This window comes from Aythya ferina (assembly GCF_964211825.1).
Source record: "Aythya ferina genome assembly, chromosome: 4".
Taxonomy (NCBI): domain Eukaryota; kingdom Metazoa; phylum Chordata; class Aves; order Anseriformes; family Anatidae; genus Aythya; species Aythya ferina.
This window is the reverse complement of record NC_140300.1, coordinates 52,912,259-52,939,548: the sequence shown is the minus strand read 5'-3', so window position 1 is coordinate 52,939,548 and position 27,290 is coordinate 52,912,259. Positions and strand designations below refer to the sequence as shown.

General features: G+C 36.1%; 1 long non-coding RNA gene across 1 annotated transcript; it reads right to left on the bottom strand.

The window, feature by feature from the left end:
* Nucleotides 1–1,863: 1,863 nt before the first annotated feature.
* On the bottom strand, nt 1,864–27,290 carry LOC311435757. Its single transcript, XR_014692383.1, has 7 exons — nt 27,101–27,290; nt 20,235–20,322; nt 9,082–9,257; nt 8,087–8,325; nt 6,178–6,224; nt 3,843–3,965; nt 1,864–2,470 (listed from the first exon to the last, which is right to left on the bottom strand). It is a non-coding gene; the product is annotated as an uncharacterized lncRNA (long non-coding RNA).

Here is a 27,290-nt window from a genome sequence, read left to right as displayed (position 1 = left end):
CTCATCTGGAGCTCAATCTGGCTACTGCCGTTAAAGATAACAAAAAACGTTTCTATAAATACATCAACACAAAAAGGAGGACTAAGGAGAATCTCCATCCTTTACTGGATGCGGGGGGAAACTTAGTTACAAGAGATGAGGAAAAGGCGGAGGTGCTCAATGCCTTCTTTGCCTCAGTCTTTAGCGGCAATACCGGATGTTCTCTGGATACCCAGTACCCTGAGCTGGTGGAAGGGGATGGGGAGCAGGATGTGGCCCTCATTATCCATGAAGAACTGGTTGGTGACCTGCTACGGCACTTAGATGTGCACAAGTCGATGGGGCCAGATGGGATCCACCCAAGGGTACTGAGGGAACTGGCAGAGGAGCTGGCCAAGCCGCTGTCCATCATTTATCAACAGTCCTGGCTATCGGGGGAGGTCCCAATCGACTGGCGGCTAGCAAACGTGACGCCCATCTACAAGAAGGGCCGGAGGGCAGACCCAGGAAACTACAGGCCTGTCAGTTTGACCTCAGTGCCAGGAAAGCTCATGGAGCAGATCCTCCTGAGAGTCATCATGCAGCACTTGAAGGGGAAGCAGGCGATCAGGCCCAGTCAGCATGGCTTTATGAAAGGCAGGTCATGCCTGACGAACCTGATCTCCTTCTATGACAGAGTGACGCGCTGGGTGGATGAGGGAAAGGCTGTGGATGTGGTCTACCTTGACTTCAGCAAGGCTTTTGACACCGTCTCCCACAGCATTCTCCTCAAGAAACTGGCTGCTCTTGGCTTGGACTGGCGCACGCTTCGTTGGGTTAGAAACTGGCTGGATAGCCGGGCCCAAAGAGTCGTGGTGAATGGAGCCAAGTCCAGTTGGAGGCCAGTCACTAGTGGCGTCCCCCAGGGCTCGGTGCTGGGGCCGGTCCTCTTTAATATCTTCATCGATGATCTGGACGAGGGCATCGAGTGCACCCTCAGTAAGTTCGCAGATGACACCAAGTTAGGTGCGTGTGTCGATCTGCTTGAGGGTAGGAAAGCTCTGCAGGAGGATCTGGATAGGCTGCACCGATGGGCTGAGGTCAACTGCATGAAGTTTAACAAGGCCAAGTGCCGGGTCCTGCACCTGGGGCGCAATAACCCCAAGCAGAGCTACAGGCTGGGAGAGGAATGGTTGGAAAGCTGCCAGGCAGAGAAGGACCTGGGAGTGATGGTGGACAGTCGGCTGAATATGAGCCAGCAGTGTGCTCAGGTGGCCAAGAAGGCCAACGGCATCCTGGCTTGTATTAGGAACAGCGTGACCAGCAGGGCTAGGGAGGTGATCGTCCCCCTGTACTCAGCTCTGGTGAGGCCGCACCTCGAGTACTGTGTTCAGTTTTGGGCCCCTCGCTACAAGAAGGACATCGAGGTGCTTGAGCGGGTGCAGAGAAGGGCGACGAAGCTGGTGAGGGGCCTGGAGAACAAGTCCTACGAGGAGCGGCTGAGGGAGCTGGGCTTGTTCAGCCTGGAGAAGAGGAGGCTCAGGGGTGACCTTATTGCTCTTTACAGATACCTTAAAGGAGGCTGTAGAGAGGTGGGGGTTGGCCTGTTCTCCCACGTGCCTGGTGACAGGACGAGGGGGAATGGGCTTAAGTTGAGCCAGGGGAGTTTTAGGTTAGATGTTAGGAAGAACTTCTTTACAGAAAGGGTTGTGAGGCATTGGAACAGGCTGCCCAGGGAAGTGGTGGAGTCACCATCCCTGGAAGTCTTCAAAAGACGCTTAGATGTACAGCTTAGGGATATGGTTTAGTGGAGGGCTGTTAGCGTTAGGTTGGAGGTTGGACTCGATGACCTTGAGGTCTCTTCCAACCTAGAAAATTCTGTGATTCTGTGATTCTGTGAAAAAATAAACATATTCCATATATATATTGGAATATGTTTATAACATGTTTTAAAAAAAAGCACATTTGTATAACATATTCCATTTTATATAAATAAAAAATAAACAATATTCCATCCACAAGTGGCTAGTTGGATTGGGAACTTCAAAGCATTCACTTCTTTCATAGTGCCTAGGTTGTGCTGGAGATTGCATGAGGATGAAGCAGTTATGTAAAAATATACATCTTATGCTATGTTCTCATCCTACAAATTTATGATTTTTTTACATAGGGTATGAAATCTGCACAGCCTCTCATATCTGTTAAGATAGAAGTGTCAATGTGCTTTAAAACAGAGTGCTTCTACATACATGTACTATATTAAAGTTTTTACAAGCAGAAGGTACAAAGATGTTTACATATTTACAATTATAGGAGAGAATTCGAAGGTTTTGCTAATCTAAGGATGTGAATTAGTTCCTACCCATCCTGGGCTTCTTCCTTCCTGCCTCCTCAGGCTCTTCCTAGCTATCACCATGATCCAAACCATTCCTAGGAGATACAGCTCCTCTTCATATACAGCAGCACCACAACCACGTTCTTGGCACTTTTCAGAAACCCTCATTTCTACCTGCTGCAGTTCCAGTCATGGAAAACAACATCAAAATTAGTAAGAAAGTTATGCATATCAAGTTTATTTCAAGTAAATAAATATCATTCAATGAATATGCCTGATACTCTTCAGCATCTAAAGAGCCTAACTTGTTTTCTCAGAGACCTATCCAGGGAAGGTACTGCTGACCAGGATATTCATATTCATAACAGCATGCTTTTTTGGTGCAAACTAGGAAAGAGAAAGGGAAATAGACATTTGTGGAGTTTCAAACAGAAATAGAATAAAGCCAGGTAAAAGTGTATAAAACCCTGGTAACACCTGTATGTTAAATTTTAATAAGTAATAACAAACATTGAAATAATTATTTTCAAATATGTGTACAGAAGAATGTATGCATACACAATAAGTGCAACAAGTTTAATATCAAATATATATTCTGCACTTTAATATGCCAGCTACCTCTGTATTTCATCAGAATCTGTCCTGACCAACATATAACAAGTTCTAGTAGTGTATGTAAATAAATCTTCAGTAAAACATTTCCACTTCAAACACACAACTTGGCACAATATTGGTAAGGTTGGCAAAGAGTTAGACACTGCTGTTTCCTGGACATGATATAACATGTATTGGATACATGCCCGTTAAATAATTCTAATAAACACATCGCGGACATACTGAGGTACCGCACGCATGTGCAACATGCTGTGTTGAGCTAATTTAATTTTTACTATATAAATTAAAGGAATACATGAATCAACAAAAGTTAAAGTTTGAAGCTGTACCTTATGACCAACATCAAACTAATTACCCTTATTCATGTTGCCACATGATATTCTTACTGCATTATCACAAAATAATATTTTGAGTCTATTCCAAATTTTAATGATGCAATTATAGAACAGACTTGTGGTAATATTTTTGTCACGGTTTCAGTTTTTTAAAAATAGGTACATGACATGGAAGGAAGGAGTGTGTTATCCCTCTTTTTCTGATATGAGTAGACTTGTCTCTCACTTTTTATTCCAGGTGCTTTCATTTGCCAGGCAATACAAGAAAATCAGCACCCTGGAAAACTAGAACAGGGCAAATTCACCAAAACTGACTTCACTGTCAATTCTTAATAGTTCTGTATTGTTCAGTACATTGTCCTTAATTTAATATTTGAACAGCAGAAACTATGTTTTTCTGCTCCAACTTAGACTGCTGTACCCTATGTGAGTTTGACTGTATAGAATTAGAACCAATCAAAGAAATGTTTTGAGACGATACTTGAAGTCTCTTGCTGCAATACTTCCTAGTCTCTCATGGTTACCAGAATAACTGAATAAACTTGAATACATATAGCAAAGTCAATTGGGCCCTAAATAATGAATCATTTATAGTATACCTCTCTAAGGCTTCTGCTGTTCTCTGCAAGACTCTCTCAAGTCTATCAATCAGACTGCTTAGCTTTAGAGAATATGAACTGAATATGCTCTTGTTCCCAGGAATTACACTCCACTGCAGTTGCCTGCAAGAAAAAATATTTAATTTTAAAAAACAGGTAAGATACTTCAAGCACCTATTTTTATTTTCTAATATTTTTTGTCAAAGTATAACCTGGAAAGCTGATACTATACTATGATGCAAGATGAAGAGTAGAAGACCTTCAAAATCATCTTGTTTCTTCTTGCCTATTTTGGAAGGAACAAAATAGAACAACAACAACAAAAAAAGCATACCTCGCAGTTTTGACAAAAATTTTTGAAATAAAAATACTTTTCTACCCAGATGCTATTCTTTTTTTTTTTCTATTCACCATTCAGTCAGTCAGAGACAACAACAGAGTGGGTTTGCCATGGAAGAAATCTACTCTTAAAAAAATAATAATAAAAAAAAAAAAGTTCTATTTAGGTTATTGCATTGCCCTTCTTCTAAAGAAGGACATCCAAGCAAGGATAACATCACCTGTTGTGATGGGTTTGTCTTCTTCCTACTTTGAAAACTACTTCAGGACATCTTTAATGCTTTCCTTTAACTCTGAATAGAATTTGGTTGCTGTGCCATGAAGAACAGAGACAGGAGATTGTGAAGCCACCCTGCAAGATGAGCACTGCCTGCCATGCCTGCACTCAGCATTGAGGTAGGCTGCTCAGAGCCTGGGTGAACAAAGACATCGGTTATGCAGTCTCTGTGGTCTCAAAGCCGCAGAGACGTATGTGCAGCACTGAAAAGGGCAGGATTGCAAATATGCAGCACCCTCCTGATTGCCATTATGATGCTAAAGCCCCAGTCTTCATATATAAAAATCTGAAGGTCTATTTTTATTGCCTTAGAGCTAGACATCAGAAATAACTTGAATATGGAAGACGTACGAAGAACGGCTGAGGTCACTGGGCCTGTTCAGCCTGGAGAAGAGGAGGCTGAGGGGAGACCTCATCACAGTCTACAACTTCCTCGTAAGGGGGTGTCGAGAGGCAGGAGACCTTTTCTCCATTAACACCAGTGACAGGACCTGCGGGAACGGGGTTAAGCTGAGGCAGGGGAAATTTAGGCTTGACATCAGGAGGGGGTTCTTCACAGAGAGGGTGGCTGCACACTGGAACAGGCTCCCCAGGGAAGTGGTCACTGCACCGAGCCTGTCTGAATTTAAGAAGAGATTGGACTGTGCACTTAGTCACATGGTCTGAACTTTTGAGTAGACCTGTGCGGTGTCAAGAGTTGGACTTGATGATCCTTAAGGGTCCCTTCCAACTCAGGATATTCTATGATTCTATGATTCTAATATTTTGGAGCTGTCAACTTTGCTTGGCTGTAAAGACCATGGTTCTACAATCTGTTCAATAGAGAATTGATATTAATTTACAATTTCTGTGTATTATTTAAACATCCACCTTCAGGAGATTTTGTGCCCATTTTTCTCACAGCATACTTGTATAATTTCTCACAGATTCTGCAGGACTCACAAGTTGTAAATAAGTGTATTAAGATGCGAATAACCGCCTTCAGGTCAGTAAAAACAGAATTTATTCTGAAAAGCTGTAGACATCAAGAAAGCTAAATATTTCTGTGCTCCTTTAGGGTCTTCACTTTGCATCTCAGGAAAACTGTATTTTTAGCACAGCTTATGAAGTGGCACAATAGTACACAATTGCTCCAATGGTATACTATTGGATACTGAAAATTTCTTAGTCTGCAGAGATCAGGGATGTTCTTCAAAGGATTTATTTTTAAAGTTTTCCTCCTAAAATTTACAATTTTGTTGTGCTCAGTTCCATAATTACAGCTTGAGCCTTTAGATACTCCTAGCAGTAAATGACTGCAGTGCTTAAATAATCACAATTTAAAGAGAAAATGAATGGTTTATTCAGAGTCAGCAATTACTGCACAAGACAGCATTGACACTGACTTAAGTGGCACAGTATCAAGCCTCACAAGAACAATTATTCCTGTAGTCTATGTGACTTCTAAGTCCAACTAATTTTACTCTTTTTGCTCATGAATTTGTCATTTTTTGCACATTACAGAATGTTTAAATTACTCAAATCATTCATTAATGTAATAATTACGTATATTCTCTAGTAATTTTCATTTAAGTAACAATATTATTTTGTTTAGATGGTGAATAAACACAGATAGGAAGATTACAATATTTTATGCTCAAGACATATTTAAAATTGTCTAGCCAAGATTAAAGTTTATAAAAAATGAAGTGACTATTCTTTTAGTGCATACATATTTACCTATTTATCCATCTTCTTTTTAGTGCAACTTGAAACGCCATCAAGAGCTGGGAATGGAAAGACAAGAATAGGTCAAACAGTAGCTTTAATTCTGAACCATGATCACCACCCCAAAAACAAAGTCTTTCCCCTTTCTCCCCCTCTCTGATGAAAGTGAGTTATAACTTCTGCAGGTGGCCAGAAAATGGATTGAAGTGAACATCTGCACATCTCTATCAGTGAAAAAAAATCACAAACATGCTCACTATCTTGCTAATGCTCTTCCTTTGAGCCAAGGATATTCTTATGAAATAGTGATATATGTATGAAACAAAAGGGTAACAAAAAGAACTCAGTTGAATTAAGAACTGTACAAGAGCCTTGAGACTTTAAAGAAAACCCAACAAACCATTTCCTCAAGTGACATAACCTTTAATTAATATACTCTTAGGTACCCTTCACTTACTGCAAAATGACCTGCCACAGATATCATTACACATAATAAAAGAAAAAGTTAAACTGGTGAGTACTGGTACTTAAACAACCTTATACATGTGCACAAGACTAACATGACCACAAAAACCCCGTTCACCACTAATAAATCACTCCTTTTATTTTACCAACACTAGCATAAATCCAGAGGATAGGTTACTGTCTAGATTTACAGTGATGTAGCTGAGGTCAGCATTTGGTTACATATGTTTTCATGCATGGTTATTTCTATGTAAATTTAAAGCTTTGGAACTGTATAGAATTGCTGAGCCTACAGACAATGTAGAGTAAAAGTTCTATTTTCAATTTGCCTGTATGTACAATACTGTTATTGTCTGTGCACAAAGAGGAACAGGTTTCTATAGCAGACCTAGTTTCAACTTTACATTTAAAGATATGTATTCAGCACACGAAAAGGAAGTGCACAGTGCAGCAAGAACAGCAGTTTCACAAGCCACCGCCAAACCGACTTTCACTACTGTCTTGCTCTGTGTCTATACAAGAAAGATGTGTGGTTTCAAGAGGTCTCATGGAAGAGAAAACAGACAACCAGTTAGATCAGTTACTCGATGACCTTGAGGTCTCTTCCAACCTAGAAAATTCCAACCTAGAAATCAATTTTGGAAAGAAAACAAAACAGTCGAAACAGTAGTATTGAGTACAGACAGATCAATTTATACCACAAACTACAAAATATTGCAGAAAAACTATAATTTAATTTAGGGGAAAAAAAGAAATACCAAAGAGCTGTATTTCATTTCACATGGATAAGGGAAGGAAACAAAAAAAAAGGGAAGGAGACCAAGGTAGTTTTTCTCTCTGTACTCTTCTAGAGAACAGTGGACACATCCTCTAGATTACTGATTGGGACAGTAGATCATGTCCTTGAAAAAGCTTCTAAAAATATACCTGCATAAATTATTTCAGTATTCAGCATTGTACTGGAAAGCACAAATAAAATAATTTTAGAATCACACTGGTGTGCCACAGAGATGGTCCTCCTAGCAGTTTACTGCTTATCACATTATTACAACCAACAAATGGAGATAAAATCAGTTACATTCTTTGTTGTGATCTCTATCATTTTCAATCACTTTTTAGGTTGTAAAACTTGTTTTTGAGAACATCTACCTTTTTTATTATTACTATTTCTGTATCCATAAAATGCATTAACTTGTGTGTTAAGTGGGATCTGAGAACACTCCTGGAAGGATTTTATCATACATGAAATTATGATTTCTAGAGTCCTTGTTTTTGTACCCACATCAAAACTTGTCTGCACCCTATTTAAAGTCATCTTGCCCAGAATTTTCCTCATATAGCTAGAAAATCTCTGAAAATACAACTTGCAGAGATAATGTGTCAGAGATAAGCAAGAGTCAATTGCTTGAAGGAAACATTTTCAAAGGAAAGCAAAAGAAAGGGTATTTATGCTTACACATAGAATCATTGTATGTCCAAAAGGTCTTGTATGCTTCAGTGTATCGTACCTCAAATTTGAAACACTGCATAAAATACTTTTACCAAATGGCGTTTTCCCTTCTTCATCAAATATGTTTTGTTTATATAGGAAAAGAAACCACTAAACTCCTACTTAGCCCTTCAGTGCTCTCCTCATGGAGCTCAGATGCACCCTTATACACCAGCTTCTAACAAGCCAGAATGATTCCAGAGAGCCTACAATAAAAAATAAATAAATAAATAAAACACACAACACTTTAGAAGGAGGCCCTAGTTGTATTGGCAGCACATAAACTTGTCTTTTTAATGGCAACCACTCTACATTGTTTAGCACATTTAGCAGGGTTTAAAGATGACTCTAATATAGCCACAAACTCTCAAAAAAGCCTGTGAGGTGGAGGGAAAAAAATGGTGAGAGATGAAATACATAGTCACTGCCAGCAGGTCCTGGGCAAGCACTGCATGAGCAGGTGAAAAAAAAAAAATCTAGTGACTGTGAAGAGCTTGATGACAGCCCTGGTTCCACTTCCCTTATTCAACTGTTTCCACTTACATTCCCTTCTGCATCTGTTACATATTTAGGGGTGTTTTATTAGTATCTTTGGATCCCTTGAAGCAGGTGAGCATGTGTTCAAAAGACAACTAAAAAAAAATGAGTTAAAAAGAATACATGAAATGGTTCAGAGAAAGTAGACTAACAAGGCAAGCTCTCTACAAATCACAGCATACACATTTTAATTGGTTTTATGCCATTTGAATAAAGTGAATAAAACAGTTCTTGTTTTTTGTTTTTTAAAGTAAACCAGGTGACTCAAGTAATCTCTCTTGGTAAACGTTGGCCAAGAAAGAAAATACATACATAATGCTTGCAAGCATCTTCCATACAATGACCTTTCATAAGCAATCTTTCCCCCGCATCTCTTCCCACCCTTCTTTTCTATATGTTATTTAAAACCCTCTTTATAATCTTACCTCTTTTCCTCCGTATATGTGTTGACAGAGGTCCCAGTTCAGGAAAGTACCCGGTATGCACTTGAGGTCCAAGAACACAGTTGTAGCAAGAAAATTAATTCCAAACAAAACACTCTTCCCGAACAAGAATATTTTGGCCAGGGGTGATGCATTTATGCTTTTGTTTTCAAGCTATTCTTACAGAAAAAGACAAAAAATTATCATGCAGGCTGTTCTCCAAAATGCTTATCTTTTGGGTTATATGTAGAAGTTATTGCTTTTGTGCAGTTATTTTTTGATATATATATAAAAATATTAAGACAAACTATAACAACAATGGATTTCCTTTGTACTGTTGAGATCTGACCAGAATTGTGTGGGACAACACAAACTAAAAAATTATATTTCCATCTCTAAAAAGTTTAGAGGTGCTAGAGAACCTCTTAAGCACTTGATCAGCTCCTCCTTCAAAGGAATACAAAGGAATCCAAACATCTGTATGAAAGCGTTAGGTCAGAGGTTGGACTCGATGATCTTGAGGTCTCTTCCAACCTAGAAAATTCTGTGAATTCTGTGAATTCTGTGAAAGCGTAGTTACATGTAGCCAGTTATCTTGGCTACAGTCAACAAATCCAGTTTAAGATGTTCCCATGCCTTTTCTCCTTCAACCCAGTTACTCTTTCCTTTCACCTGCCCCCTGAAATAAGCATATTATAGGAAACTGTTATGAAAAATAACAACTCCTTTGGAACTTTGGTGTTTTACCCACAGTAAGACGTCTTTGTGAGGATCATAGATCAAAACACTCCTCAGATGATAAGTACCTAGATGCATTTTTCTCTTTCATAATACATAAGGTGATGATGTATAAAGTAATCCAGAGGAAATTGACTGGGGCACAACTACAAAACCAAATAAAAAAGCAAAAAAAAAATAAAATAGAAGAACCTCTCTGGCAGTCAGAGAGCTTGCAGAGACAGATGACTTCTGGTTGTCTTCCCAAGAATGCATACCTTATTACTGCAGCGTAATAACTGTGAAAAGTTACAAGTGAACTGTTATTGAATTAACAGTTGCAAGAAAAACTGTATTTATGTTAATTTTTGTCACATATTTGGCAAATTCTCAACTACCTCTGGAGTGTTAAATCAGTGAGTAGCCAAGGAAATTTCATATAAAACAAACTAGATAAAAGTGAACTTATTTTGATGAAGTACAAGAAAATTATTCAGAAATTCAGCTTATTTTTGCTTGCAGAATGCCAATGCAGATTTAATCATTCCTCTGTAGCAATTTCTCTGCACCTGTTACCGAACCTCAGATCACTGAAGGTTTTAGTTTTGTTTATAACCTAACAAAATTTGGTTCTTTAAGATATAAGCCTTCTATAGCTTTATGTTGTTCACAAGCCAATTGCCTAAATCTAAATATCTGGAAGCTTGGGAGGGGGGGTAGATCTAGAATAAGAAAATTATTCAAACCACTCATTTTCTAATTGCTATTCAGCTATTTAACCAAGCAAACATCAGCTAAAATACAAATTTCCAGAGCAAAAAGAAAAAAGAAAAAAAAAAAAAAAAAAGAGAAAAGAAAAAAAGGTTATGAATGATTTGAGTAGGTGAAAATATATCCAAATGTTGCCATGAAACTGATTCAGGTTACCTGTTAAAAGAGGTATGGTTTAATTATACAATCTATTTTCCTACATAAGAGGGCTTGTTCATCATTCTTGATTGCCCCATCCATATAGGGCACACACTATATGATCAAATACATATGTGAAAATAACATTTAATTACACTGGTATTTATAATATTTAAAAAAAAAAAAAAAAAAAAAGTCCCACTGTCCACCCACAGAGTGTGGCAGAAACACAAGGCACAATGATATAAAAGTCTTAAGCAATCAACCACAGAAAATGTCTTCTAAGATATGTTTCCCTCTCCCTCCCAATATTGTTACCTTATTTATGTGCTGAAAATTTTAAATTATATTGCTTCTTCCAGACTTAATTCCTTAAAGAACTTACTAACAATGATGAATCGCTTATTTATTCCACAGTAGATAAAGAATGTATTTCATTCAGTTTGAACTATTTCTTGTGCTACATTCACATACACAATTTGATCATCTGTGCACACTACATTGTGGATAAGTAAGAACATTACAATGTAATAGAGGTGGGTTAGAGAAAGCAATATTTGAGCTTTCCTACAGTAAAATAGCGTTATTAATTCTGGCTGAGAGCAGTCTCAGTTTTGCACTTAGAAATAACAGATACCTTATGAGCGCCATTAATGGTCAGCATAAAATAGGTACAACTCCAAATTGATTCTGGAGGTCCTATGTTTCTCATGTAACAAGACATTTATCCTAATGCCAAAACAATAAGTGACACAAAAGATAACTTGCCAGAAGCCCACACTCACTAAAGAAATGTTATATGTATTAAGCTCAGAAGAGCATACCCATCATTTTTCTCATAGGGTTCATGAGTATATTTCCTTGCTAATTTCATTACTTCAATAGTCATAAAAGACCCAACTTCTCTTTAAAGAAAGCCTTTTAAGGTTTAATCAAAACAGGGCTCTACAGAAAATGAAAATTTGCTAAACCTTGTAAATACCTACCAATTTCAATATTCTTAAGCCAACATCCTATTTGTTGGAGAAATACATGAGTTCAGCAATAAAGATTTACACAAGCTACAGATACTTTTTCCCAGCCTGCAGAAGATTGTAACACTTCAGGTCAAGCCTAAACTGATCTCCCTGGTTTTCTTTAAGGCCTGTAAAATTGTTGATGCATTCTGAAAATTCATTTATTCTTTATAAGTAGTCAAGTCAAGAACTTGAAAACCACATTCATAAAACCACATTCATTCATAAAACCACACAGAAAATATTCTCATAAGACTACATTTTGTTCCATCTCTTCTACCTCCTTTTTCACCTTAAACACAAGTGTTCTCTCTTCATCTAATATTATTCAACCTCCACACCATGAATTTCAGTCTTCTAAGGTTCTTTACACCTAGCATTTTAATCAGGCATGATTTGCAGAAGCAAATCTCCCTATTGTCTGCATTTCCTATGCTTCAGTTTGCACACAAATTCACAGAACACCCACAGTTCGTAGTGTGCTCTAGGGAGTCTAAAACATCCAAGAAACTATCCATGGGACCAGATCAGAACTAATCAAAAGTAAAAGATTCACTGTGTGGAACACATTACCAACAGTTTCACCTCAGAGATCTAGTTTTACAGTGCAAGAGAAAGACGTGAGAAAGACATAGGCTTACATTAAAACACACCTCTCCCCCAGCCACAAGACTTCTTTTTTACCGTGATGTACGTTCTGAAACATATTCACATTTAATTTTTTGCTAGTCTGCCTGCCCAATGCATCTATAGTCATTCTACATGTCCCAATTCTAGGTTAACTTACAAGGGCAGAAGTCAATATTAAAAACTTGAACTAAGCACAAAATGAATTAAATATTTATACAAAACAAAAGAACAAAACCGGGTTTGTGAGAAAAACAGAAACAAAAAATAAGGTTCATACTTCTCCGGACAATAATGAAATTAAGTTTTTCAATAGGTTTTGAATCTATGCTCTGAAGTGGGGTAAAAATGAGCAAAGACTGTTTTAATAACAGTACCCAAAGACTTACATGGCACAAAAAGCATTTAAAAATATTTGAAGTAAACAAAATAAGGCTTAAATTTAAAAATAATGAAAAAGTGAAAATAAGGCTTAAAATGCGTATCAGTTCTTTAAGCCAGAAGCAGAGCTGACTTACGTCAGCTGCAAAGAATAAGACCTGTATTTAATATATATAAATGAGTCTAACTGAAGAAAAATACACACAGAGGGTAAACAACAGTATGTATGTGTCAGAGCTGAGGATCTAAAGAGCAGAAAAGATGAGAGCATAGCCTATTTAGAGATGGATTTGTCAAATTTTGTTGGTTCTCTCGAAGAAGAAATTGAAGAAATTCTTGAAGAAAAACTTGAAGAAATTTGGTTCTCTCTAAAACATATTTAGGAAGGCAAACAGGAATAATGCACTACAATTTCATTACAAAAATAAATGATAATGCATCATTTTAATTAAATTTTAGTGATATTTTATCAGAAAAAGTTTTACCCATTTTCAAGAAAAATTACAAAAAATGTTTTTTGCTGATAGTCTATTAGAACTTGCTTGCTCCTTTTGTGAAACCATAATTGATTACCTTCATTATCACATGCAAGACATTTCATAGAGCTGTAGAAATGCTGGGAAACACTTGTTGCTTTCAAGTTCCTGAACGTTCTAAATGTATCTCAAAATTCCATTTCATAGACAAAATAGCTCGAACAGAAGAAATTATCCAACGTATTTGTTTCTCATTCAGGCAGCAGCAACTAATCTTCCCCAGTAAAACACCCAAACACAACAATGGACACCACTAAATGGAGTTGTTAGAATAAATCCTCAATATTCTGCTGTTTGGACAGACTAGCATTATATTCTTAACAGATGTAGTGTTGGAATGGTTTTATAATCTTCAGAGAAATTGTATAGTGCGATTTATCACCCTAACTCAAGTGAAACTATACTGAATGGAGTGCTGTCAGTGATAAATGACAATTCCAGCTGATTGAAATGTACTAAAGAAAGCAAAAGTTGGCATTATTGTACTATTTTAAAGCTTGAAGAACAGTCTAGAGTGGTGAAACATGCCAGAGTTTCCTATAACTAGTGGCCATTCACTATCTACTTTAAGCAAGGGAATTATACAGTGTAGATTACCGGGCCTGAGGCCACACACAGTGTAATTTTTGTCATCTCTGAAGAAGGATTTAAACATCAGAACATCAGTACAGATTTATGCAGACACAAATTTTCCAATTGAGATATCATTGGTATACAAAAGCACTCAAAAAAAAAAAAAAAAAAAAGCAAATAACTTTCACAAAACCCTTGCAGCTTGAAGCCTAGATTTCCAACATATTGGGACAGAATCTCTCTGCTACACACACACACATGCACAAAAGCTAACTTTCACTAAAAATGACATTTTAATTATTTGAGAGATAAATCGGTTTTCCAAGTCTCTGAGTGGTGTGTATAAACTGTGAGGATTTAAAGCCTGCACATTCTTCTTCCACTGAAATAACTTCCAGGAGAACCTGAGGTCTATTTTGGATGGCCAAGCCAACACAAAAAGAAAAAAGTGCTGTTCAAATTACTGCAATGTTCCTCAGATGACTTGAAACTTTACTGATTTTTTTTTTTCCAAAAGAATAGAAGAAAAGTCATTTCAATCATTAAAGAGATCAAATATTTAAACTTATTGCCCCTCTTGTTTTTAAAAACATTTTGACCTTAATATTTCAGGTTTTGAAGTTCTAGTCAGCATTGCATTAACTGTTGCACTAACAAGTGTTAATGCAGTTCCTGCCTTTCCTCTAAAGAGCCATAAAACCACAGTGCTTTCAGAATTTAGGTAAGGATATAAATCTTGGCTCCAGGTGTTTCTGAATCACTCTCTGTAATCTGAAATGAAACTGGTCTTGCCCAACTCTGACCAAATTTTTGAGTGCAGTATAGGTTCGCACTAAGTTAAACTATCTTAAGAATGACTATGTAAAATAAACCAAAATTTACTGACATATTTACTTTCTAGAAGGCATGTTAAATGAACTTTAAAACCAGATTTGAAAATCCAGCTGTAAAAGGGGTATGCAAAAGTGATAAATGAGGGCTGAACACCATCCAGATCACATACTTTGTTGGAAGAACTACAGTAAGCAAGTAAAAATTACACCCTAGAGTAATGATTCAGTTTAAATTATAATTTGCAGTTCCAATTTAAGTCCATAACTATTCTGTGTTTTGCTGTACATCAGAAAAGGGTGCTTAGTGAGTGTAAAACAGCTTAGGGTAACAAATATAAACAGTGAACTTTTCAAACATTCCCAAGCACAGAATGTAAAACTTCTTCACTGCCAGCCCTAACAGAAATTCTCTCAAGCCTTTACCCTCTAAACATGTTTTTATTTTCAATGAGGTTCTGAATCTCTCCAATGAAATTCTGAACCTCTTCCTTATCCCTCCCTCCCTGCTTACTAGATAATGCTCCCTCATTATTATGACCGATTAGCAAGCAACTCAGTCGCTCACATTATGTTCTATGCTTCAATCCCAGGAAGGTAAAGAAAGGTTCAGTGATAAACCTCTGGTTTACTTAACTAGAAAGAAAACTGACTTAAAATGTTCTGTGAACACAGTGTAGACTGTAGACAGGTAGACTGCCTGAATAATCCTCACATATAATTTACACCAGCCAAGACTTTTCTTGATCGCAGACTGCATTCTCTACATATTTCTAGAGACATATTTCTCTATATATTTATCCCAGAACAACAAATGGGTAATGGAAATTTCCACCAGAAATGCTAGAGTTTAAGATTTGAAGCTGGTAAAATAAGCATTATGTAATATATATCCATTATAAATATCCATAATTTATATCCAAATATGAGAACTAGTCAACAAGATTGAGTCCTGTGGTAAACCTGACACCTGTTATTCACATGACTCAATCACAGGTGTATACCAAAAGGCAAACAGTGCCTTGCAAACCTATGGTAAATATGTAAAATATATTCTTAAGAATATGGTAAGGACAATGCTAAACATTAAAGGGAGAATGCTGGATTACTCTGCATCAGTAATTTGATGGACTATTAGCAGTTTGTTTTTGTTTTTGTTTTTTTTTTTTTTTAAAAAAAAAAAAAAAAAAAAAGACCAAAGCCAAAGAAACAAGCCATTGTGGTGTTCCATTGTTCCCATTGTTCCATTTGTTATTTTATTTATTTGTACATTAGAATATATTAAAAGATATGAACATGCTTATGATAGCCAATTTTGTATCTTCATTCTGCTCTATATTTGGAAATGGATTTACATATCCCTTAGCAACTATCAGAAGTGGAATATTTTCTGTGAGGAAAACATTTTATGTTGAAAAGTGACATCTTTCTATTGCTTAAAATAAAAACATTATTAATGTGTGGGGAAAAGTGACAAAACTTACATGTTACTAAACTTACATATTTTACATCAGCAAAGATATAAAGCATCATCTATAGGAACAGCTGCTCAAAAAAAAAAAAAAAAAAAAGACATTTGCCAGACACTCCACAGTTATCAGGTATTTTCTTTTCTGAATATAAAGGAGATTGGTAATAATTTCATATGATTTAAGAATATGTCAGCAAATGGTAGCAAGTATTGAATAACAACTGAATATAAGAGGTTAATGTTAAAGCGAGTTGTGGAATAAGTTAAGCTACTTCTTCAACACAAGTCCAGCAGAACACTGCAAAACCCCTCAGTGCACAGAAATACACTTCGTATCTAGTTTAAACTTCATGTAACTTTCTAGCATAAAAACCATACAGAAAAACCAATTAAAATTACAGTTAATCAAAGCCTGCATAAAATCCATAAAGGTTTTTAAAACACTTTAAAAAGTTGTTAAACTCAGACGTGCCTTAAAGCATACCTTAGGTTATCACTAGAAATCATAAGCATACGTGTTACAAAGGGTCAGGGGAACCAAAACCAAAACAAGACGACATGCAAAAATGAACATTGGGTTAGAAGCATTGGGGAAAAAAGAAAAAAAACTACTGCCTACACACAGTTGGTCAACAGTTCTTAAGGTCACTCCTCCTTCAGGGCCTTAGTACCAAGAATATGGCCCTACTGTAGTCAACTCACCTTCCAATATGGAAAAAATATGTTAGTGGGGATTTAGGAAGTACACACAAATGGAAGATCCTTGGAACGGTCAGGAACTACTTACTGTTATACAAGATTTTCCAAACCATCTCACCACTCTCCACCTATAAAAAAAAAAAAAAAAAAAACAAAACACTTCCTAAACTTTCTTGAGGAAGGTGGCCCTTTTATCTAATGCTAGTTTCAACAGGATTTGTAACTAAGGTTGAGAAATTAAGGAGCGTGGTTGAATTTACTCACTTTCAAAAAAATATCCTGCCTTGTGATAAATTCCTTAAGCAAACTACAATTTAACGTGTTCTCAACAGTTTCTAGATAGAGGTTGAAAAAGGATCAGGGATCCTCACAGGAAGACAACAAAAGAGGAAAAAAAATATTTTGAAACATAAGAAATCTAATTTTGAACATTAAAACAGTGGTGTAAAAAAAAAAAAAAAATCAGATTCAGCATTTAGAGATTTATAAGGCATTTATTTTAAGCTTCTTAATAGTAACACCATTTGAAAGTAGAAAAAATAAGGCGACAAAGATCCTAGTTTTCTGTGTGAAAGATTTGGATTTTTTTTTATTTTTTTTTTTCCCAATGCAACACTAACTTTCAGGTAACTACAAGCAGAATAATACTTATTATGAGATGCTGTATCACACTATGCCCAATGATAAATAACCTTTCTTATGCTTTTTCCAAGTGAATGAAGTATCCCATCTTTAGTCAACATCAGCAGTTAGGCTTTCTACTGAAGCTACAATTAACATCAACTACCTTGCTAAAAAGAACCCTTCTCCTTCCCTATTTTATTCCATTTAGAAATGCAATGTGAAATCTTAATTTTTCTTAACTCTCAACTTTTAGATCACCTTAAGCTTTGAAAAGTCTCTAGAAGCAATGAAAAAGAAGGCAACTCTAGTGGGGAGAAAAACAAACAAAAAAAATCAGGTCTTTGGAAAGAAGTTGGAATAGCAGGTACTCGCATTAAAGTAAAGCAGAGGAAGGAGCCACAGGGAATAAGTAGTGGAATATTTTCCATTTTAGAAAACAGAAGAAGCGATTTGCTACAGGAAGGGAAATATAAAGCAAGTCATAAGGCTTCTGATTACAGCTTATGAAATACTTAATTGCTGTAGAAGTAAAAACTAGTACAACAAGTTTGAACAGTTTTAAAGAAATGTACATTGATACACTTGTATGCAGACCATTTTAAGAGTCTGAAAATAACTGACAAGGTAGCCTAAGAAGAGTTGAACTGCATATATTATGCTGAACAGATTATTTCTAGAAAATTATTTTGTCACAAATGTGACCTATCTATACATCAGAGAAGTGCTGAAACCTCATGTAAGCAGAAGCAGTTTGGACCAGCTGTCCTTCATTATGGGTTTCTAGCTTAGCTGAGGGTTAGGCCCTGAAGTCTCTGCTGACAGATGTTTGAATAATACTTTATTTGGTTGATTTCATACGAAAGGGCTGGAATGACTGCCTTTGCTGACAGGAACCTTAATAGTAACTTGAATTCGCAATGGTACCTGTTTCTCACAGGTCATCCAATGCAATTTTAGCTATGTAAGTAAGTAGCTTTGAAACTTCCTCAATTTCAAAGAGATTTCTAAATAGCCATAAGGTCTCAGGCAGACAAGTTGCTGAAACTTAGTTTCAGTGAGTGGGCCTCTGAAATCCAAAAGAGAAAAACTGCATAAGGTCTTTCATATTAAACATACATCATAGTTAAGTGAGCTGAGTGGCCACAGTTTTTCTCATTTAAAGGTGTTTATCTTTTTAATAGGAATTTAAATGCAAAATCATTACCCCTAAATTAATGTTGCTTTTAAGGGGCAAACATTAAGTTATGTTACACTACTAAAGGTATGAGATTAAGTTCCTTTTGAAAGTTGCTGCACTTAGTCTAAATCTGCAATTATCTGTGAAGTAAGCACATTCCTAAGAATCCATCAAGTTTATCTATTCTTTGTCTTTTTGCACTTTGTTGTGACAATTGCCTAATTTTCTCCATGCTGTATAAACATTAGATATACGATACTTTCAAAGGACTCAGCAAAGAATCTGCAGTAACTTTCTTCTTTAGCATCTTGATTTTAAAGGGATATTTGAGTGAGACTTTATTTTTGCTCCCAATATTTTATATGCCATATATTTTTCATTATTCTATTTTATATACCAATATTCTTCATTAATTGATGAATTGTTCATCTACAGACAATATGACAAAAAGAACTCAACCACTGATATAAGAAATGGAAAAAAAAGTGCACAGGTAAAATTATTTCAGCTTATATAAGTCAGAGGGAACAGATAAAGAAATAGAAATATATGAAGATATAAGGCTGCAATTTGGAAAAGATTCTGAATATAAATTAGAGGCATTCCTGAATATATATTTTTTTATTTTTTCTTTCAGACAATCCTCTGAAATATCTAGAGAGCCTATTTGGTTAAGAGTCAGATAATATACCAACAGTCTCATTGTTTTCCAGTAGAAATTTAGAAAAGGTAGCAAGAAACAATGTAAAAAGACAATACAAAAATAATGAAGTAAATTTACAAGAAGGCTTGGAACTGCTAGAATAAAGATTTAATGTGTACTATCTTTCTTACTGATTTAGCTGAGCTGCCAATGCTATAAAGTAGAAACATCAACTCCAAAGGCATTCATAAATGTTCTTGAGGATAATATCTTGTGAGACATTTTTAGCTGATAATATTCAGGCTGTTAAGATGAGAAATACTGAAGAAAAAAAATACATATTGAAAATACTACCCAAGGGAAAAAAAAATACTGACAAAGTTCAATGCTGACAAATATAAAAAGATCTATGACAGTTCTAATTTTGCAATTCTCAGTTCTCAGTTCATTCTGCTTATTCAAAAATGAGATACAGAATGCATAAATAGATTCAGCCCCTTTTGAAAGTCGCAGAGACATTTAATTTTGCCATGAAGAATTTTATTACCCAAACACAAAGTAGAAAATCCAATATGAAAATATGATTTATAATGAATCCTACACTTACCTCTACAAATAACATTGAAAATGCTTGTGCTAGTTCCCAGCTGGTCTGTTTATGTTCTGACAGCATTATCATACTTGGAAGATTATTGTCTATGCCTTTACTCTCTACTGTCTCTTTCCAGTCATGCAATTTACACAAATGTAGTTACAATTTTACTAGAATGCTCAACTGATATATTTCCCAGCATTACATTTTCTAGACCTCTTTCATGGTTCATGTTCTGGAATAGCCTGCAGAAAATCCACAGTGGTTTCCCTTTTCCGAAAAATATCCTAAGCAATAATTTCCACCAACACAATAGGACGAGGTAACAAGAGCAGCACTTTTGCCGTAGTAATTGACTGACCTTGTCTGTTTTTTTTGTTTTGTTTTGTTTCTCAATTTCTTGTAGATATACTGGAATGCAAACACCATCACATTATAACTGCCTCTTTCTGAAATGCAAGGCATAAAATAAAGTGTTAGTATCTTGCTTACAAATATGTTCATTTGATACAGTAATAAACACCATAAATTATTTCTTAATGAAGTAAAAAAACAGGTTAGCTTAAATGTAATGTTATTCAAGTAAGATGATGCAAGGGGCAAGGGTTTAAAGTAATAGGCCTGCTCAGAGTCATATTGGAATAATATTGCTGGAAACTATTTCTGGCATTTCTTAAAACTTTGGTTTTTAGGTCCCTCCCTCCTCCCAGATAGGCATAGAATAAAGATAGAAGAAGATAAAACCAGAAGGGAAAATTGACTTTAGTACTAGTAGTAGAACCAACAATCTCGTTCTCTCTCTTCCCAGACACATATTCCAGACATTAAGTCCAAGAAGCAGTTTCTAAAACAGAAATTGTATCTTTAATTTGTAAAGAAGGAAAATATTAACTGGCCAGGTATAAGGAAAGTAGTAGAGAGAAAAGGAAGGCTAATAAAACTCACTTTCAGCTACAAAATTAGTTCTAACTGAACTTGAGGACTATGTGATTGACTTGCTAATACTGATAACAAGTAAGCTGGAACTAACTGGGCCAATGCACCATTATGTGCAATCATATTCATCACTGACATCAGAAAAACATTTCTCATCCGGGAAGTAGATACACATTTAGAGATGCAATAAATGTAAAACAGCAATTTCTATAGAACTTTTAAGAAAATATTCTTGGGCATCAACCTTTAAAAGTTACAAAAATTTAAATCAAATTACTAGGTTGTTTTTTTGTTTGTTTGTTTGTTATTCCCATAATGCTGTCTCAGTGTTATAAACAAGTGCTCAAAGAATGAAAAATTAACATAAAATCAAATTTCTCTTAAAAAGAAAATCCCACAATTATGAAATATTCTCCATATTGCAGACAGCTTTATAATTTGAAAGTTAAGGAACTTAAATTTTGTGTACTAAGTAAAGAGTATAATTCAACATGTTAATTTAATGTTTTTCTGGAGTTCACATTTCTAACCTATTGGGAATTTCTATGAGGAAAAGACAGATGATATCGTCAGCTTACTGGGAAGGTCTTTAGTCTTTAACCTTTCCTGAAACACAAAGGCCCTGCTGCAAACTCACACCACCGCTCCATTATTCAAAGTTGTTATCTTATCCGTGACTTACAGAACTGTAGCTAACCTTTTCCCTGATAAGACAATGTTGGCTACCGTTATCTGGAAAGAGCAGCAAATGTCAGTATTATATGAAAAAATGTACCTTAAAGACTAAACTGTTTATATTACAGTAGACACTTCTGTCTACAACTGCCAATAAACTACACTGAAATCGAAAACTTGTATCATAATTTATATGTTTTATTTAGATGAACATGCTATATTTCCATGGTTCTATTTGCTGTAAGAGTCTGCTTTTTACCTTGTATAATTACAAACACTGAAGCAGTAACAACAGAATGAGCTTTGAGTAAATTATCTGACTTAAAGTTCAGATTTAGGAGCAGTATTGCATGGATAGCAGGTTTACTTTACATGGAACAGGGATTTATTACTTAGATCATTCCAAACACAGACCCAATTTTATCAGGAGAGTACTAAGCCTATTTTAAAAGAGAAATGTTGAGTTTGAACACATTCTAGGTTAGCAAAAACCCATCAGTTTTAACGTGTTACAAAAAAAAAAAAAAAAAAAAAAAAAAAAAAACCACAGAATTAGTCCATAGTTGATAATATCATTTCTGTTGCAAGTTATTATTCAAATAAATTGTTTTGAATTTTTTTCTTCACATTTTTGGGGGTATTTTTCCTTTAACGCCCAGAGGAAAATACATAAAAATACACATTATCTTTTTTTTTTTTAATGAAAAATACAGGAAGCAAAAAGGATTAAAGTTGCCTCATTGTTTATGTATGTTATTGGAATATACACATCCTTACAGGAATAATTTCTCTCTCATTTCACAGAGCAATTTAAAGTTATACTTGCACTCCTCAAACTGAGAACTTACCTTAAGGGGCTCCTCTCACGTAACTCTTGTGGGATACGTGGAATACTACAACTGCATAGCATGAGGTACTGGGAACACCACATAACTTTAGATCCCCTGTTCAGTTAATGATGTATATGCTGCTGTCCATGTTGTTAAGACTAGAGTTATCAGACTGGCCCGGTTATCAGTACAAGGAGAGTTCCAGCAGCACAAAGACTGCTGTGCTCAGGACCAGACTTCCTGGGTCTCGCAGCCCATGCTGATCTCAACATTACCACTCTGGTAACAATTCAGGACCTGTGCTACCTCATTTACTCATAGCATGAGTATGCTTACATAGGCTACAATTACAATTTTATTTAAATGGACAGAGTGAGAAGACAGATTACTCTGCTGAATGTACTACAAGCTTTAAGTATCCACATTAAAGCTTGCTCTGGCAGACAACAACAACAAAAAACTCCAATCATTCTTCCCAACCTTCCAAATACTACGTGTATCAATGTAACAGAAATAGTGTTAGCATATCTAATGTGACTTGTACTGTGAGAAAAATGCAAAGACACAGCAAACAAATGAAGAAAGAGATAAATGAGTCCAGAAAACTTAACTGAGCTGAATTTCTTCAGAGCTAGCTATCGGTGTGCTGCTGAGGGTGAGAAACAAAAGGTCTATTATCTAAAGTCTGAAAACCCTCTCTGACATTTATGGAATTTTAAATAACATGTTAAATTAAGTAATCTACTCTCATTTATAGGTCTGTGACTTGTACAAGCTTACTCAAGATAGCTATTGTCTCATTTTGTCCTCATAGTAACTAAAGGCCTACAAAATCATTTGTCAAGACAATATTAAAGTCCCAGTACTGGGACAGGTTAAATAACCTGTATCATTTTAAAAGCTTGCAAGGAAATACAGAAATAGGTTTATTACACGCTTCTCTTGAGGTCAGAAAAGGCATAGGAAAGCAAGAGAAAACTTGCAGTCAACCATGATGAAAGGATCATTAAGCAATGCATACCTGCTATATCAGTTAAACCATATGGTCACAAGCCCCTAAATAAGAAATGGTTGGAACTCCTTTTGCTGTATCTCAGTCTTGAAAATAATTCACTTTATGTACTAATCACTATTTTTGAAGTGATCTGCTTACTGTGCCAGTATTTGGTTTACCTTAATCTGTTTTTTTGTTTGTTTGTTTGTTTGTTTTTCTTTTCACTCCATTACAAATTCTAATAGTTTGGAAAAAATTGGAGAATATTTAATGGATTAATGAAAGAGGCTGAATATTACTAATTCACTGATTAAAGAGCTTTGAGTCTTAAAGAGCTAACAAGAATGATAGTATTAATTCTGTTACACTTCCTACTACATTGTTTTTATTATTACACAGCCATGTAGTCATAGCCGTCTTTTCAAGACAGGAAAAGAAAAAAGATACAGACTTATACCAGAACACACAATTCTAGATGGCCAGTAACACCTAAGGAAAAAAAAAAAAAAAAAAAAAAAAAAAACGTTTTAGTTTCTTTTAGTTTTCATTGTATTCAAGGTGACTGTGATATCTGTCACACTAGGCCTGACCTCATATATATCCTAAAACATAACAGTACTCAAAAAGCACACTGCAGACCTAAAGGAGGCTAAGAAGAGACTCTCTGAGGAGGTACTATAATAGGAGACAAGGTACCAAAATATTCACTCACTTCGTAAATCATAAAAGAGGAAAATTAACCCATGCAGGCAAGCTATTAACAAGAAAGCCTTTAGCAGCAAAGGGAATTTCAGTCCCCAGGAAACCAAGGGTGATGTGCAATAAATACTATAATGCACCAATTTCACAATCTCTTAACGCCAAAAGAGGATAACCTCACCACCAGTCTCGCTTCTGGGTACCCCCAGCTGCGTGCACCTGTCTTCTCCCTTTGCCTTGATTTTGTGCCTGGCCAATGCAGCTTGGCTGAATTCTGCTTCTCTCTTGTTTCTGGCCTCCTCTCCCAACCCCCCCTCCCTCTCCCTCCCCCTCTGTCAAACTGGCCCAGCTCACACTGTTTTGTGTGCACAGCTTCCTGACAGCAATTCATTAAGAAAGATAGTCCCTGTCCTGAACCAATTCATTAAAGACAGTCAGAAGTGAGGGCAGAACCGCACTGGAAAAGAGGACTGACAGTTTTGTTTTTGTTTTATCAAAAATGATGTTCCTCCAACAAGCTTCTGCAATGGTGCTTCATATTCATGCAGCAGGGAAAGTAAAATACCTGGTATCTTTGAAACTTCACTTGAAATGTGAGAGGGAGAAATATGACCTGAATAGCTGCTTGTATGGTTGTCAGCAAAGGAAGAAAACACACAAATAAGCAAATTATATTAAACTTTGCATTAAATTTGAACTGAAATGATAGCATAAATTAATATTAGGACTGAACATCAGATTTTTTTTTCTTTTTCTCTCAGAGAAACAGAAATCCCATTCTGACCCCCACAAGTCCCTGATTCTTTTCACCAATCATGCATGCACTGGATGCAAACTCCTTTTTGGACCTTGCTGGTTATGTTCTGAAGCATGAGATTTTAATATTTTTGTTTTAACAGAAAGCTAAATGCATTCTGATAAAACCATGGAGAATGATGCAGAAGGGATTACCTAAATCTTAAGAGCAGAACAAAAAAAAAAAGCTTTGAACAGAAACGGATTCCAAATCCAAAGTCAACTATCTCCCTCTAAAAGGATAACATTGTTTTCTTCCCTCAAGTACAGAATATGTCATTTTCATTTTTCACACCACTGCTCACAACCTCCCCACTTTTAGGGGGGTTATTGGGTAGAATGCTGAACTTTTGAGAAGTCTAGGAGTCTGAACCATCCCTTCTCCTTCCACACATCACCTTTAAAGATTCAGTTGTAGGGTCCCACACACACACCAGAGGATAAAAAGAGCTATTCTAGTGTATTACCATCATTCTATAAGGTATTTTTCCTACTCATTTGAACATTTTTAATTTCAAATGGTTCTCAGTGTTAGTATAGTTTTAATTAAATGCAACCCCTCTTTATTTCATGTTGCTTGTCTAATACACTGTGTTATGAATTTATCTTTGTAAGCATTAGTTGAAAAAAAAGGGTTCTGCTGATATCTGCTTTTAACATATCTGGAGCTTTTTTTTCTGCTTCCCTTGTAATTTCATTTTTAACTCGCAGAAGAATCTCCTGCAATATGGACCACACTTCAACATTGAGGGAACACTTTCGTCTTTCATATTCTGAACATACATTTTTAAGCCCATAAACATCTCTACTAGGACTCCGGCTTCTCTCCTTAAACAAGAGGTAATTCCTGCATCATGATGATTAGTCTACCTTCTTATACAGCAAAGCTGTACCCTTATAGCAAAGCTCACCAAGTGTTCACAGATGAAACTATACTCTTCGCTTATAAGAGAGAAGCAGTACTATACGTATTGATGTAATGTAGTGATCTAACAAAACTTAACTGTTACTAAAACAGGGACTTAGCAAGATTTGAGATGACAAGTTACACTTGCTTATTTACTGCACAGAGACCAGGGTAAGTTAGACATGTCAGGGAGACCTTCCTGTTGATCCATAAGGTTCAGAGTGGATCCCCTTGTTTTCTCAACTCCTTAAACTGAAGAGGTAAGTGTGTCTGAATCCACTAGGTGTGGCTGAATCCACTCCTAGTGACCTAGTGAACTGTTGACCAGACTTGGTCAACAGTTTATGTCTAAGGATTATTTGTGCACAATCTAAGGTATAATCTTAGCAAACTTTATAAAGTTTAGTAAGCTACTAAACATTTACCAAGGAGTTTCAGCAAGGAATCTCTTGCAAGGAGTATGGGATCTCTGCATCAGGCATGACCTTGAGTAGTGTCCCTACTCAGGGAAAATCTGTCCTGCAGCCAGCTGCCATGCAGAAGAGCTCAAAGTGCTCTTGGGTTCCTCACTATTTATGGGGCAAGATGATGAATATGAATAGTCATAGATTTGTTGGTGCATGCTCCATTGGCCCTTAGCTGCTGAGTCTGTCAGTTTCTCCAGCATCCAGTTTAAGCTGATATTGTGGTTGCTACCTGCCTGAGCAAGGTATTGTTTGCTGCAGCCAATGTTTAAGCAAGACAGCAGCCAAACTGAGGGCCTGGGGGAAGCACACTGCCACAGACTACAGATAGATCACACCTTCCTATTGTTCTAGCTCAGTGTCAGTTAGTACATATTTGTCAATCTTATAAATTGGAGTCAAGACTATCAGATAGGTCACTAAATAAAAATCCAAACAGCATATCAAAGCCAAGCCTATCAGAAAAATTTAATTTAAGGCCAAACTCCTGAAATCAACTGCAAAATAGCTAAAGACCATCAATCCTTTTCAGTCCTCTCCAAATCACTAGAATGATTGTTTTTCTTTCCCCCTCATTCTAAAATAAAGACTGGATCCCTTCCTTCTGTGCAGGTATGTGGATACTAGGGACAAAAAAACGTTCTAACAGCCATGTAAAAAAAAAAAAAAAAAAAAAAAAAAAAAAAAAACCCTACAGAAACTTAAGTCATGAGACTTAAATCATTGCATCACAGCTTAAAAAATGATTTGATAAAGTATTCAGTCTAGCAATCCCCCACCATATCAGCACCTATTTTTCTGTAGTTCACACAAAAGCACAACTACTTTATCTGAAATTATCGCAGCTGTCAACTACTTTTATAACTACAAGAAGCTGGAGCTTAAGTTACTACTAATACATAAGCTCAAGTAAGTTCATGAACTCACCCTTCAGTTCCTTCCATAGGTTCCAATGGAATGGTTTCAATTAAGAGAACTCCTAAAACCAGACTACAATTTTTTCCAATAGCTTTTTTCTTAAGTAATTCCTAAAGTGGGCATAAACAATGAACCAAACCTCATAATACTCTCAAGAGGAAAACAAGAGGAATCTCTTAGTTTTACAGTTGAAGAAAGC